Here is a 16,628-nt window from a genome sequence, read left to right on the forward strand (position 1 = left end):
ATAAGAGATGAGCCAGTCTGCAGGGGTGCAATCCCATGCCCCCCCCCCCCTCAAACCGCCCTTCAGGAGCTGCATGAAAGATTCATTCTCTGCTATTTATAATGCAGGTGACAGGGATGGGGCTCAGCCTGACGACTCTCAGGGCCCGACAGTCTAAACGAGGCAACGAGACAGGGCCCCCTGCCCCCCACTTTACCCAGGCGACAGCCAGCCCTTTCAGAGCGAGTCGGGATGGCACTGCAGAGCTCTGCTGCGTCGGGATACGGAAGCATCTCCCCCACCGCCAGCGGAGCACGGCGCTACGCCATGCCCGTCCCCCACCGCCAGCCTGCACACCGACCTCGGAACTGGGCCGTGGGACGGAGATACAGAAACGTTTCAGCTATTTGTTGTGCTGGGGAAGCTGTAATGCAGACACTGCGCCCTTGTGAGGGAGGATTCCGCTCGCAGTGCCAGGACTAGCGGCGCTATGCATAAGTAATGCGACGCCTACGGGTCACATGACCGGCTGAGCAAAGCCGCGGATGTCCCAGCAGCCATAAGTAAGCCTGGGGACAGAGTGCATGTTTCTCACACACTTACAAAAGGTGACAGCATTACGCTTATACAGCGTGACAGTGAGGTGCTCATAGAATACAAGGGACTTAAGAACCCAGTGTGAGATGCACTGCGGAGGGCAGCCTTCATAACTACACCTGACATACATATGCAGTAATCTAAGTACAGTGATAGTTGCAGTTATCCTCCTTCTAATAACTTATCCTGGTTGGCAATGGGGGGTCCTGGTGCCCAACACAGGGCAGAAGGCTGGGGTACATTCTGGACGGGATGCGGTGATAAAATAATTCAATCTAACGGATAGTCTTATTTCAGGGCTTTATTTTGGCCCACATTGTTTGTTATTTTCATGCAGCCAAAGCTTTTTACTGAACAAATTAGCCCAGAGCTCCTGCTAATTCCTGACACTAGGAGTATTGTGCCCTTGGTACAAGTGTGAGGGAGTGTTTGCGGAGGGTCTGCTCTGCATCACTCCTTGCCTGGTAAGTGCCATTGTGTCTTGGCCTTGTCTTAGTCCGCCGTGCTAATCTGAGTATAAACGCCTCATTGACGGAGTGGTCCGGCCCAGCTTGGGTACCCCCGCGGGACCCTCCCCCCATATCTACCCAGCCTTTGTCAGCGCGGATGCCCAGCCACGGAACCAGCCCCCACGTCTCTATTGTGCAGGCCAGAGCTGGCAGGACAGGCATCGCCGGCCGGGCAGCCAGATGGCCCTGATCAGCTCCACCTGCAAGATGAGCTCGTTCCGTACTTCTGCTCCACTCTGCCCCCCCCCCCACCCCCACCAAGCTTCATGCAGCCCCGCAGAAAGGGAATGCTGTCCTTGGCACCCCCCACAGCACTGCCGAAGCCACAGAGCAGAGGGTCACCTCACCCCCGGCTACCTGGATGTGTGTGGTGACTCATAACTTTCAGGGTCGATCCCCAGCTGATGTTCAGGAGCAAGCAAAGGTCCTTTCACCGTCAGGATTTTTTTTTTCGTCTGCAATTTGTCTCTAGCATTTAATGAACTTCATGCATTATCAGCTTGTGCCCATGCGATACGACTGTGACGTCCGACTCACCTACAGGGAACTGGGGATACATGCGATACGACTGTGACGTCCGACTCACCTACAGGGAACTGGGGATACATTGAACGCCATTTTTTTAAGACAAATAAAACAATACTCTATATCCAAGAGTATTACATACACAAAGTCTACATACACATTTTTATCTTCCAGACAGCCACTGCCTCTGCATAAAGCTATCCAAAAAGTTAAATGAGGTGGCAGTGTGGCTCATTCACCAGTCCGTCTATCAGGCCGGAACACTGTCAGTCAGCGGATGGTAGGATCCTATTCAATCAAAATGGTTTTCAATATAGTCAATCACACTTCTGTCAGACCTAATGTATATCTCCTATATTAGGAACAGATCATATGAACCCATAAATAAGCCGATAATAAAAGCAGCAGCGTAATCTTTAATTATACACGAGCGGCTGACATAAGCTGAGGCGATCTGTTACATTTCCAGTGCTAGACTGGTCAGTCTGGAATGACCCCTGCCTTTGACTGGTGACCTGGACGCAATAGGTTTATGGGCAGTGGGCAGGATATGAGCAGCTGCCGCTGCAGCCTCCACTGCAACCTTATTGGAGCTCAGTTTAGACCAGTTGCCTTCTGTCACAGTTCTGGATGACTGGTTGGCCAGCGGCACACTGCTGGATGTGGGGATTAAAAACAGGAAACCAGCACTCCTGGACAGGTGGTGAGAAAAGGCAGCGGGCTGTGTGTGGGCGTCCCTCCAAAGGTCGCTCTGGGAAACCAGTAAGCGTCAAGGCTCTGGGACATCAGCTGTGCCCAGCTGTGCAGGAAATCACCAAGCTTAGCGGGAAATTCTGGTATTTAACACATTCGGAAAGAGGCACGGGCGTCAGGGGTAGATTTACACGTCAGTACGTTATGCCAAAGTAGCCAGATTAGACAGAAACCATGCAATGCTCACACAGACAAGACTTCTGATTGGAAATATCAAAGGCTGAGTGGGTGGCAGAGACAGGACAGCAGGGCTGTGCCATCAGGCTGTGCACGCCCATAAAGCGCCAGGCTCCGTCACTGTAAACAGAACTGTACCCCAGTACCGGTGAACTTTGGGTCTGGGTGTCAGCCTTTTCATCAGCACAGGAATGTGACGGGCCATTCCACTGGAGCCAGGCTGCTCGAATCAAAGTGTGCGTAGGAGACCAGAAGCAGCTGAGGGGTTTTTTTTTTTAATTATTTTTGGGTGTGGAGAGTGAACAAAAGGGAGTTTGGGAGCAGAGGAACCTCACATGAATCCAGGACGCGCTTGTTATGATCGTCGGCTGAATGGAGGACAAAGCGCGGTGAGAGCAAGCGGATGATTGAGGTCGTGTGTTGCCACATCCCTCCCTGGTTATGTCTGCAAACATGGGCAGACGGGCGCGGTGGCTGGCCAGTTTTGGCGGGGGGAGCAGCTGTTCCTTTTGAGGGTCACTACAATGAGAAAGCTTTACAGGGAGGGAGGGGGGCAGCACAAGCTGCAGCACCTGCCCCATGTCACCCCCCCTCATAGTCTCCCCTTTCCTTGGTCTTCACACTTTTGGCAGAGACCCCTCAACTAACTTTCTCCTCAGACATTCAGCATCTCCCCCCATCCCATTGTCACGGGGTGGGTGTGTGTGTGGGAGGGAGGGGGGGCTGTAGATTAAGCCATTGCAATGTTAGCATTCCATGCAGTGCCGCATTCTATTCAACCCAACCCACTCCCTCGTGCATTTGCTGGCTTTGTTCTAGGCTGAAAGAGTAAATTGTCTCCCTGGCATGTTATCTTCAGAAAGTGTGTGTTCAGCTCTCAAGTGCGCATTAACTGCTGGCCAGCATGCTTTCCGCGCACCCCCATTTCACTGTCTGTCTGATCTGCCTTTAAACACCTCTTACCGGGCTCTCCGCCGTGCTTCATTTGTTACTCCATTTATTTTTTTTCGGTGCCTCTCCACCAATGATAACAGAACGTAAACAGCACCTCTTTTAACCTTGGCTTGCCTTGAGACGTTAATTGATGTTGGGTAATTACCCTCATCCAACCAGAGCACTCGGGGAGCTCTGCAACGCCGCATTAGCTGGGTGATCAGACGGCGCCCAGATGAAAAGCAGGCCGACTGCACTGGCCGCTGGTTCTGCCACATCACAGGGACTGGAGTGGATGGGGCCCTTCTCTGGCCTCCACTTCCTGTTTAACGCTGGATGTCCTGAAAGCCTCAAACATCACCATATGACCTCTTCTTAAGGCTCTTAGTTGAACTCAGAGGGTCTCCAGCTCAAAAAGCTTCTCTGATAACATCAGTGTCGAGATGGAAACAGCAAGAGCAAGCTATAGCAGACCATTTCCAAATCTGCAGAATCACTAAGGTTTCTCAGCTGCACGATGGCCTAGAATAGCATCCCCAAAGGTAAACAATATGCCGTCATAAATATATTGAAATATACGGCCTGTCTGCCGCCTCTGTCTCACAGCTGTGCTTATGTTGGTGCTGGCAAGGTACTTTGGGTCCTGCTGGTCCCTCCAGGTTTCATGGAGGATGGAGTCACGAGTGTAGTATGCACACATACGATCGTCGTTATTCTTTATTTACCGTTACAGCAGCTGTCCTTCACCGTCTTGCTAACACCATTTAGAAAAGAGCAACAGTCACAAAAATACAGCAGGCCCAGCTTAACATTTCCTTCCCGTTGATGTTTCATAACGTGCTGTCGGGCTGGGGGCAGTCATCCGTTATAGCTGCCAGTGGCTGCTGGCGGCTCACAGGCGCTACTTGTCAGTCAGGAGGTCACTTGCGGACATACAGCTGCCGTGAGTGCAAATTATGGGGGACCCATCTTTCCTAATGGGGGTTAACCTGAGTGCCCTGTCATGTGATCTTATCAGCGGCATGGTGGTTCATATGTCATCATGGTACTCTGAGAAGAATTAGGACGGAACCTTTTTCTTTTTTTTTCTTTGTTCCATTAAGATTTGTCTTTGAACTGGTAGAAAGGAAACCGCACGTAGATAATGGCGAGCAGATCCATCTCGCAGGTGAACAGGCTGCGAGTTTAGGGGATTACCGGATTAAAACTTCACCTGCTTAGCTGAGGAACAAACACTGGAATCATTGTGTTCCACTCCAGCCAAAAGCTTGCGTGTTCTGACAAAAACGCACCTACCATCTGTAGCCTGAGGTCCAAAGTCAGCTGAAGTGTAATGTGTGGGCGGCACATAAACACACGGTGAAGGGTCGCTGCTGTTACCCCTGGTGAGGGGCGTAACTGTTTCATAAGCATAAATAAAGATGATTTTAGGTTACATTAATTTGCTTATCTGTGATGGGTTGGCGCCCATCCTGGGTTATTCTCTGCCTTCTGCCCGTAGCTTCTGTGGTCGGCTCTGGGCCGCTGCCACACTGGATAACTCAGTGGACATAGAAAATAGATGAATGGATGGATTAATTTGCTTATTTGATTCTCTTCATAATATTTCAGCTCGCAACACTGAACACTGAAACCAGATTAGAGCAATGATTCCACTAACTATGGTGCAGAACCTGAATGAACTGATCTGAGAACAGTTGTGAGGAGAAAAAACATAAGAAATATAATAACCCACAACGGATGTGAGGGTGACCCAAATCCACAATTTATTGCAAGAGTATTGAGCTGACTCTGGGACAGACAGAAGGTGGGTGATACACCTGTACCATATAGGATACATGCTGCCCTTCACTGTGCCTCTGCTTGACCTCACGCGTGGAAGACTTGCAGAGAATAGATCAATGGCTAGTCGCATCTTATTGACTGTTTAGGAATGCAAACTCCCCTATTTAGAACACCTGCATAGCATCAGTCTTCTGTTATTCCCCACCATCTTACCGCTTCGTAGGAGGAGAGTTGTCCGTGTTTCTACATGCGTCTCTAACTTATCAATGGTCATAGGAGTTCTGTTTGCTCACTTTGCTCCCATGGACTGGAAAAATTACGATAGCACTTAAAGCAGTCATGTATAATGCATTATAGATACCTTCATAATGCATTATAATACATTCATAAAGTATTATAAACAGGGCTATAAGTATTTATAAAAAGACATAACACATTATAGCCATCTATTATGCATTATGAATGCCCTGTGAAGCTCTCATCTATAACACACTATAAATGCCTTCATATGGAATTGGATAGCTTTAAGTGAAGTGTTAGCAGAAGAACCAGCCTGTCTCCTCCTTGTTACATGGTTATGAACCGTTCCATCCACTCAATATACGTTGTCAGACAGTATTTTTCATCTACCGCACTAAATAGACCAGATAGGAGTGAACTAAATGGTATCAACAACATTTGTCCCAGTCAAGACAGAAGATAGGATTTGATGAACAAAACAGCAGGATACACGCCACTGGAAGAAGGGTGCAGAGGAGTTACCCTTATGGTGGGTGCTGCCGATACACAAGCGATGATCTTCCAAGGTTGTTCCTGAAAAGCTTCCCTCAGACATCTGCAGCCTGGTCACTCCACCTTCGTCATCTGGTCGGTGGGCATTGCATGGGGGGGGGTGCATTGTGGGCCCTTTGTGCCTTGAATTTATAGCTCATTGTACAGGGTGATCTAGAACACAAATTACACCTCCGGCCGTCTGTTTCGATTCTCACTGCTGTCCAGCACAGGGTCAAAGGGTTCTAAGGGAGGGTCCATCATAAAATGCTCACCATTAACTGCAGCCAGTGGGTCAGTGTGTTCAGAGCCCCCCTAAAATGGGCCTTTGTCCATTTCCTTCCTTGTAACCGAAGCCCGCTGTGCATTTTGATGGCTTTTTCCAATGGCAGCACATGGTGACATTCTTCTGCAAGCTCCATGGTCATTCTCTGCACGGCCCTTGATTTCACAATCGCCGTTTGCCTCAGTAAAACCGGCGCGATAACCGATTCTCCTTTGTGCTCCATGTGACAGTTATGAAAAATAAATAAATGGCAGCCACGTGTGAAGACATGCACATGTGTGAACATGCACATGCAGAATGCGCCGAGACGGGTCTACAATAGGAATTACAGGTCAGCAGAAATAACAGCCTATTCAGGCCCAGTAACCAGATCTGTGCTCCTGCAGTAGACAGGCCCCCTATGGCTAATGGACTCGCTACAATCTGAAAGTGTAATTCCATCCAGACCTATATGTTCTGATCTGACTCGAGGTGGCCATGTGTGGTGTTGAACTTGAGATGGACCCTGGAACCAGAAAAATTGCAGGCAAGTGCATGTCTAGCCTCATAATTGAGGTCTTCCCATCTGCTACGGAATCTTCTGCATTGATGGGGCTATGCAGTACTGTTGCCTGCGTGGCTATTTCAGGGCAGGGTGACAAACCAAGGCGACCTTGTTTCATCTTGGCAGGTCAGTCCAGAGGTATCATGGTGGCATCACGCTCTCCCACAACAGCTAGGCTGTGACACCTCCTGCAAGCGGGTACTGGAAGGGAGAAGCCTTATGAAACTGGACCATTATGCTGGAAGGTAGCTGGACTCGACACAACACACCAGTGTGAACTACTTTGAGCAGAGAGAGAGAACCTGCAGCACACCAGCACAGTAATGCGACGGCAGAACGCGGTCTGAGACCGAGAGTGCTCTCCCTGGCGGCACAAACCTTTGCTGTTATTCTCTCGCATTTCTCAGAGCCGCATATTCACACAGAAAATAAGGCGTGTAGTGGAATAAAGGGATTTACCTGGCTGCTTCTGGAGGAAGATTTTCCGTTATAGGTGAATAACCTGCAGGATCCAGGACTGCAAGGCCTGGCCTTGTTCCACAGCAGCTCATCATCTCTCCATGAACTCACTCATGCCAGCTGCAAAACAGGATGACAGATGTGTGAATTGATGGGTGCTAATTCCTTTCTGCATGGTAACCTTAACACAAAACAAACATGGAAAATAACAGTTACCTCATGCCAGGAAACACACTGCACCGATGTCTGGGGGGGGGGGGGGCTGAAATAAAACACTGCACAATTTGTCAGAACACAGAACACACCTGCATCATAATGGTTATAATGACATGTGGAATAGCCAATGGGATTCACTGAGACAGGTATGGGTGTGACTCAGCATGAGCAGTGTGTAATCTCTAATATAAACTTACACAATTCCCAACATTCTAAATCTTGCAAATCCTCAGTAATGTAACTGTGGGAGTTACACAAAGATGGACATGGCTCCGGAAGGCTGGTTCTTCTCAGAAAGTGCACGTACGTCAGCTGAGATATGAGGAAGAGGTCAACCCGTGTCTTAATGGCATCCCCCCCCCCATCACCACCCCGGGCTGATTTTCAGGATCGTTGCCAAGACATAAACATGAGGACATTGGTTCATTTCACTGATGCTGAACCAGGTTTTAGCGTCACTGATATGAAGTAACCCGTTCTATTGTCTCTGCCCGTCTTTACAGCTGTCCTTCGTAAAGTGACTAAACCCTTCCAAGCAGATGTTCAACGAACAGCAGAAAGGTCTGAAGGTACAGGCGTGGACCTCAAGATATGACCGGGCAGTTGTAGCTGCCTGCCTTCCCAGAATGCTTAGCTTGACAAAGGACAACCTGTGCTAATTGGTTGTCTGTAAACCCATTGTTTGACAGCTTTGGTGTCCATTGGGTTCCAAGCTATATGGCTTTATGCACAACAACAAAGCCACAGTGAAGCTGAGCAAAAAAACAGAAAATGAGGAACATTGAAGACGTTAAAGGAGAATAGAATCACTAATTTCCAGCACCTGAAACGGGCCTATGAGTCAGCATGGGCGAGCAGTGTTAGAATGGTGCTTCTGATGGGATGTTGGGTCGTACCCCTGGGGTTTCTCTAGGAAGGAAGGCTTCCCATGGAAGGAGGCGGAGTCAACCGTGAACAACTTTAATTGCTTTACTCACTCAAGGGAACAGCTAGGGGGAGGGTAATGGCGACAGACTTATGGATGATTGAAAGGGTTCAGAAAGGAGGGAGGCACGTACGAGTGGAAGTAGGGGCAGCAGAGACCGAGGGAGGAAGGAATCCCCCCCCCCCCATAGGAACATCTGTTGAGGCACGGGCCAGATGGAGGCGGCTGGGGGGAGGGGGCCTGTGTGGAGGCACGAGGTCCCCTCGACCTTCTGCCGCCTGCCCCTTTGTGAGGCGATGGCGCCCCGGCAGATGTGCTATTCAACCAGGAGCCCTGCTGAGGGCAGAAAGGCCAGGGGGCTCACTTGTAACCACAGTGATAAACAAAAAATAAAATACAGAGGACTTCTAACCTATTGCCCCCAATGGAGAACATAGGGCTGTAGCCCTATACAAACACCCCCACATGCATAAACACAGAAAGCACCCTGCGGGAGATGTATACAGAATGAATAATTCAGCTATGTGATCAGCACAGTAATAGCAGATTGATCACACACACTAGGTTTTATACTAACCTGTGGTTGGAGGTCATTATCTGCTCAGGCATCCACAGCCATCTCCTTGTTGCTTTCTCTTGTTGCTTCTAGAGATGTTATTTTCACCCCAGGTTGCCAGGATGTTGTTCATGAGCTCCCTCCTATTTGGTTCCTTCAGAGCCGTGTCTGACATTTGGGTATTTTTTTCTCTCTAAGAATAGTACATACTAGGCTGCGTTTCTCAGCCATACATAGACCTTGCCCAAAAATTAATAGCTATCCCCCCCGATTGTTTTTTTGTCCCATAAGAAACATACGGGGTCAATTTTTAGCATCTTACATGGTTGACTGAACAAAGCAGTTGCCCCGTACCTCCTTCCGCTGCCCTGTGTTTGGGCCCTGACCCAGATGGAGTGACTTAGAATTGACATACATGGTTCCGCAGAATGGGGCGTGATTCAGTCGAGACTGAACATGTATGTGGGTGGGCGTTCGCATCCATACATCCAGGACATACATGCAGCAGCTGGTCGGCCCGCAGGGCACGTAACCACACTCACATCTGAGAGGAAGAGGATGTGTGGGAGACGACTGTGTAGTGGAAGTGCGAAAATGGTATGACAGCAGAGTCGGGGGAGGCAGAACAGAAGGAGTCTGGAAACAGACGTTTGAACAGATTTGTATGGTTCAAGTTGTAATTTTTAGCTTCTTTACTGAAAAATGAGTAAAAGGCACAAAAATTCCCTCTGAAAAAAAATAAGAGTAACATGACAGGGGCCCTTTTAAACTGACAGAACCCATCTTAGTAATCCTCTGCACCGCCTCTCCAACACTAGATGGTGATGGTTTGCGATTTGCGGGAAGCTTCAGTGCGAATGTCTGCGCATGCGCATGCGAAGCCCAAATGTGGAACGGTGTGTCCTTCTCTCGATAACTGCCACTTTACTACTCCATCAAAGTCTGCCGCCTCATTCTATTCCATCTGCGAATACTGCTCCCATTCTAATTGTGGTTCCAGTAATTACCACGTAGGCGATGCAACAACAAGGCAGGCGCGACGGGAAACGGATTGCGAGGGACCGAAATGTGGAGAACATCCACTGTACGGTGGAAGAAGTTGCTGCCTCCATGTTTTTTGGGGGAGTAGGAACCTAAAACCAGAGAGGAGTCCCTGAAAGACAACGTTTGTACTCCTGTCCCCCAAAGAGCGCCAATATTCCAAACAAAATAAGTGGAATATGTGGAATATTGTATGTGTAGTTTCTCTGAACTTGAAAAAAGGGAGGCTACAGCAGCAAGGGCTCCTGACTTTATGGCACGTCGTTCATTGCAAACTGGATTCAGCTTTTTACTGCTGTTAATGGTTTGCTCTGCATACCCACAGCTCTATAGGATACCAACCTCTGTATGGAAAATCTGCAGGGGCTGGTTAGATCAGTATGTGCTTCATAGCCTACTGGTGGTGGTCCTGTGGGGGCTGGGTAGGTAGGAAGAGGCCATCCTTTCATGGCTGGCATGTGTAGGCAAAGCAGTCCGTTCGGCCACAGAAGGAATCTCTCAGGTTTGCGTCTACAAAGGTGCAATGTGACATCACATGGGCCCATGTACAGGAGGACGTTTTGATGTTTCTTGCTCCCTTGTGCTCTGGTGGCTTGGAGATAGGGAGACATTCGTGGACTCGTGCTTGGCCCGGTTGCCTTGTATCATGCCCGAAGACCATTATCCCCCCTCTACACTCCCCCGCTGGTCTGGGCTCACATTGCGCTTAACGTTCCGGATCCAAGGACCCTTTCATCATCACCGTACAACTTTTTGTGTTGAAGCAAACATAGGAAGAAAATCGCTTTCACACAGCACAGTGACGTTCATGATTTTTTTTTGGGTAATTTTGGGCACAATGATGCATAGCCCACACTTATAGATTCATTGAGCATGCAGCACAGTGATTTTCCTTTTTTGCACGGTTTAGCGTACTATACCCAGAGCGATCACACTAGTCAAACAAACCAGACTTTGGGGGCAAAACGTGCTCGGGCAATGTACAGGTCGACCAGTGTGAGCAAACCATTAGAGGGCAACAGGGTCCGCAGGGGTCAGAAATAAGGACATAGCAGTTAGAATGCTTAAAAAACAGTGAACTTGTGTGAAGGTTGAGACACAGCAGAACGCTCTTCATCAAAGTGTGGCAAAGACCACAGCCATATATGTTTCATCACACTGGGTTCATGGTCTTCATAACTTCGGCTCTGTCCAAGAATACATGTCAGGATGGGGGGGGGGGGGGTGGGTGGACCTGGATGGAGTCATTATAGTGAAGGCAGTCTGTGCATCATGCACCTCAGTCACTGGATCGGGGACGAATGCAGCACACAACACAACCAATGGCGAAACTACTGAGAAGTTATATATATGTATTTCTCTTCTCTTACTGAAATCCTTTCCCTGGCCTCAACTCCTCTATGCGCTGCTCAGTCGCCGAGCTCCCCAAAGCACCACAGCACCGCGGCTCCCAGGGACGTGTAGAATGTGCATGAGGGCCTTAGCACAGCACGTCCACGGCTGGCTGTCACTCTCACTTTGTTCCCCTCGGTCCACTTCCTCCCAGCACCTACTGGACAGCATGCATATTGAGAGTACTGTCTATAAAATCCAGTACATGTTAGTACTAACTGTATTTAACTGACCACTTCAAAACGGATAGTCATAGAAAGCGATGCTGTGTTTGTTGCAAATAAGCTGATATCCAAAATGACTTCGCTGTACTTGATGCAAAAAAGACAATGCAAATTTTAATAGTAGTGAGGATTAGATGTCACAAAGACATGTCAGAGACCCACAGCTGATACGTGCCCTTTATTCCCATGTTTAATTCCTCTTTTCGTCACATTAATTTATCCAATCTCTGGCGCTGAACCTGGCTGGGCTGAGAAAAAAAGATCGTTTTGTATTTATAAGTACCAAAGTATGTCATCTTGGCCGTTTTGCCTGTGGCATCCTCTTAAATAACAATGTTGGTAGACATGGTGATAATATACAGTTTCTTCCTTTTCTTGGGGGACTTGTGCATGTACAGCACTCACTGGCCAGTACAAACCTACCTCTCATCCCCGCATGCTCTGGCATGACAAGTTGTTATCGGCTAAAGGTAAAATGCACACACTGCCGACTGCATTGTAAAGCCTGCATCCATCAAAGCATCAGCGCTGTGTGAAACTGTGCAACCTAGCAAAGGCCCAGCATTTATGGTCATTTCTGTGAAAGTGGCAATAAGGGACTCAATGCTGGCCTGCTTCCTCAAACATGCATCATAAATAGCAGGAGTAGAAAACTCGCCAGCGAAAAATCCAAGAAATTAAATTCATTTATCACCAAGACAGCACATCATGGCCACCATATCCCAGGCTAATATTTTTTTCAGTGGGAAACAGGACTGTCACAAAATAGTTTATATCTTCTGAGCCCTGGTGTCCCAACCTCAAAATTCACAGCAAAGGCTTCACAAGTCCACAGCCCTAGGTAAATTTATTCATACAGTTGGGTATATTAAAAGAGCATAGATATTGCTAAGGAAAAATCAATGTTCGATATGTACTGGAGAAATGCTAGTTCATTCATCTACGGCAAAGTCCCACGTCACAGGATTTGAACCGGCAACCTCCCTGTGCCATGGGACATATGCCAATTTGCAGCTATATTGTAGGTACTGCAATTCCATGTACTCCGCCCCCCCCCCTTACCCCCCACAAATTTCTTGGATTCCTTCATTAAATGACATGGTTTTAATTAGCTGTCAGTTCCAAGGTGCGTGTGTGTGCGTGTGTGTGCGAGCGGGTTTACCTATCCTTATGGGGACACAATGTCCCCATAACATGATATCTGTTTTTTTTCCCTTATTTTATATTTTTATAAAATAGAGTTTTCCCTTATGGGGACCAGGAAACCAGTCCCCATAAGGGAAAACTCTATTTTATAAAAAATTGGTGACTGCTATGAAAAAACTAAAAATGCAAAAACTCTTGTATTTTGTTAGGTTACTTATGGTTATGGTTAGGGCAGGGTAGGGGTTAAGGTTGTCATAGTTAGCGTTAGCATTTTTCCCATTGAAATGAATGAGCAGTCCCCATAAGGATATGTTTACCCTACATGAGCGTGCGTGTGCGCCTATTTGAGCCTTGGGTGGAGTGCAGCTAATGCATATCAAAGTTTTGCTTTGTCATCAGAATCTACAATATACGACATTTATTTCCTGACACCTTCTTGTTAGTCTTAGACAGACACCCCCACCACACAAATCAGTACTATCTGCCGAAATGACAGGGAAAGATGATTTAGACTCTTCACATGTTACTGACATGTGACACGAGCCCTCTGAGCGAGACGTGATAATTAGTCATTTAGAGCATATCCAAGCAGAAGGGCCCACTGTGTTGTGAAGGACATTTAAATATTTGTAAATAAGTCTTATAGGAGAATTGAAGAAGCTCTAAATGGTAGCAAATGCTAACCTGTGAGGAAAGAACAAACTCCATCGAGGAGACTCTCCATTCCCCTCCACCGGTGATTCTACCCGCACCCCCACATCCCCAGTTCTTGTTTGTCTCCTTCAGTATGCAGGCCTCCAGGTAAACAAAAAACAAAAAACCTTTTTAAATTTTTCATGACTTGGGGGAGGAAAACAGACCCCATGCAATAGACCCCTCGCTTTTAAGTGCACATATTCGGAGGTACAGTCTTATCCCAAGATGGTGCAGCCCCAGTGCTTTTAGAAACTTCAGACAAAGGAAGCTTAAAAGCTTTCTGCAGGACCATAGCTCATCCTCAGCCACTTCCTTACAAGGGAGACACTACATATTGCAGAACCAGACCACAGAACAGTGACTGTTTTAAATTATATTAACCACAAGCTGCACTCTAGTTATGGGTTTCCATATCCACAAAAAAAACACCAGTCTGATTGCATGTCAATTTAGAGGCAGAGAGTGATTGCCCTCTGATAAATGAGACAGTATCAGCTATTTGCAAAGGTCATGTAAAAGCTGGCTGTAGAAAAACACTGTCATTCCTCTCTGTAGTTTGGCTGACAGCTTCGTATTGCATCAGGGCTGTGACAGATTAAGCCGTATCCCACTCATTGCTCAATGTAGGGCATCTGCACCAGCATCTGATTGGCTGCAACAGAGAGTCTAACCTGATTAGTGGTTGACGGTGCCATCCGATGCTTGCAGGGAAAATTCCTGGATGCCTTGTCCTTCAGTTGGGATTTTGGTTGCTCTTAGTGAGGGGCATCCACCCACCCCTACCCCAACCCTGTCTGGAAAACATGCTGCATTTAAAACAGATTTACCCATGCGGGCTCAAAAAATACTCCCCACCATGACAGTTTTATGAGAATCAACAAAACACAAACATGGCCGTTCTTTTTCCTTGTCCCTTTAAAAAAGAAAAATGAAAAAGACCTCAACAAAAATGCAAACAGCAGTTATTTACGGTACAGAACACAAGTTGTGGCAATTTCTGCAATGCTTGCAGGTGCCATAGAGGCTTTAAAGGGCTCTGATGTACCCCCTAGGGACAGTAAACATGCCCCGCCCACCTGAGAAGTGACACAGACGAGACTGCAACACAGAGACTAAGGTCACCTGCAATCTGTAATTTTACATTCACTGAAATGCAGATAAATATATATATATATATCCCTGATTACCTGTTTTGTATAGATGGTTTAAGTGTTACAGTTACCATTTTCAATGCTCTTTTTGAATAAGAATTGGATGTAAAACCTAACAGTATTGAGAACGGCTTGTTTGAAATGTTGGGACTTTAGTATCATCAAAACGTTATGAATTATTGCAGGAAAAAATTACGTTCAACCTTTAAATGAATATTCAAGCCCTTAAAATGTTTAACTTTGCTGCAAAGTCAGCCAGTGCTTAAATATATGTGTATGTTTTCCAGGAGAGAGCTGTCACACAGGGTCCTTCTTCCACTGAAATCCAATTTGCCGGTGCAGAACCTTCCGGAATGTGCTTGCTGTTCCATTTCTTTCCAAACCACAGCATCGCCCCGGTTCCCACGGAAGGGGCCCGGCTCCAGGGTGCGCTGTGCTTTCAGTGAAAACAAGAGACGACAGAGAGACAAGGGATAAAGAGGCGATTGGGGCTCAGGATCAGGCTTAGCAGTGGGTATTTCTTCGTGGGACCGTTGCGCTTAATTTGCTGGCTTGACAGCTCTTAGAACCCCATTGGGCGAGACTCAGAGCGGGGGGCAGATAGGTCGGAAGTCTTTGCAGGGACAGCTGCAACCCTTTAACATTTGGTTGAAATACATAGTACTATGGCCTGGATTGAGACACGATCAAAACCCTGTGTTGGTAAAAAGTCAGACGAGCAGACTGACAGCGTATTTACACTCTGGTGGACTATCTGGCTGAGGGGTGACAGACTGAGCCTGGGACTGGAAGACACCAGCCCAACGTAACTGATTGCTTAGGCTCTTCAGGCCACCTGAAGAAAAACCACCACTCATCACTAACACTCTCTTTCTGATCTCTTTTTTGGCTCGTTTTCATTCAAGGCAGGGTCTGGAAAGGCTCTATGAAGAAGATTAACAGGAAGTGAGGAGAATTCAATTATGCACACGCAGTCTAACCAAATCTGGGTGGCAGCTTGACCCTCCAAACATGGACAAAATCAGACCTAATGATACGCATTGTCACAGCTGCAGTTGGTATGGTGATGCCCAATCGCCTAACTCTGCCAGCAAGGACCACACAACGACGGCGGGCGAGAACTCAGCCCCTGGGCGCAGCTTGGTGCAATCCAATTTAACATATGGCATGCAAACGGGAGCCCCCCCCCCCAAAACAATACATTGCATGCTGCCACACTATCCCCCACTGACCCCCCCCCCCCCAAAACAGCAAAGAATGCTATTTGTGCATGGGCAGAGTGTAATGGATCTAAACTGTGCAAACGAGAATAAGTTGCTAATCTTCATCTTACCCTTTGATGTCAGATGTTGAACTCAATGGTTTGTTGGAGCATGGAGTCAACACAGGGTAATGGGCAAAGGAACTTTGTGAAACAATGTATCAGTACTGCAATATAGTAACGGGAGGTTCTGTGGAGATAGGTGAAGGATCAGGATTATAGTTTGTAGGAGGTGTTAGGTGCAACCTGCATTAAAATCATCAACATATTTAGCAAGAGAAGTCAGGGCAAGCTCGTACTGTGGGTCTTCGATTCTGCAGTTGTACCTTAATAAGCTGGAATGGGCTTGAAATGGTGCCCCCCAATCAGTGAGATAACCAGACCAGCCAGCATGCCCCCCCCTCAGCCCAGTCCCAATTCAGCAAATGCTTTTTCCAAATACCTAGCTTGCAGTTTGTTTGCAATGCACTGTACTTGCCTAATTAATAGCAGTCTTAAAAATCCAAATGCAACCTCGAGACCCACAGTAACACACGAAGATCACATTCATAAATGCAGTATCATCTTAACAATGATCAAAACGGCCATAACCTAATTTACATAAATAAATAAACAAACATTGTAAAGCCCTCTTTGTGCTCTGAGTGCTGCCAGTAGGAGACAGATTGGTCCTTAATCACCATTATTCAATTACTCCTGTCC

The sequence above is a fragment of the Paramormyrops kingsleyae genome, chromosome 14 (assembly GCF_048594095.1).
Source record: "Paramormyrops kingsleyae isolate MSU_618 chromosome 14, PKINGS_0.4, whole genome shotgun sequence".
Classification (NCBI taxonomy): domain Eukaryota; kingdom Metazoa; phylum Chordata; class Actinopteri; order Osteoglossiformes; family Mormyridae; genus Paramormyrops; species Paramormyrops kingsleyae.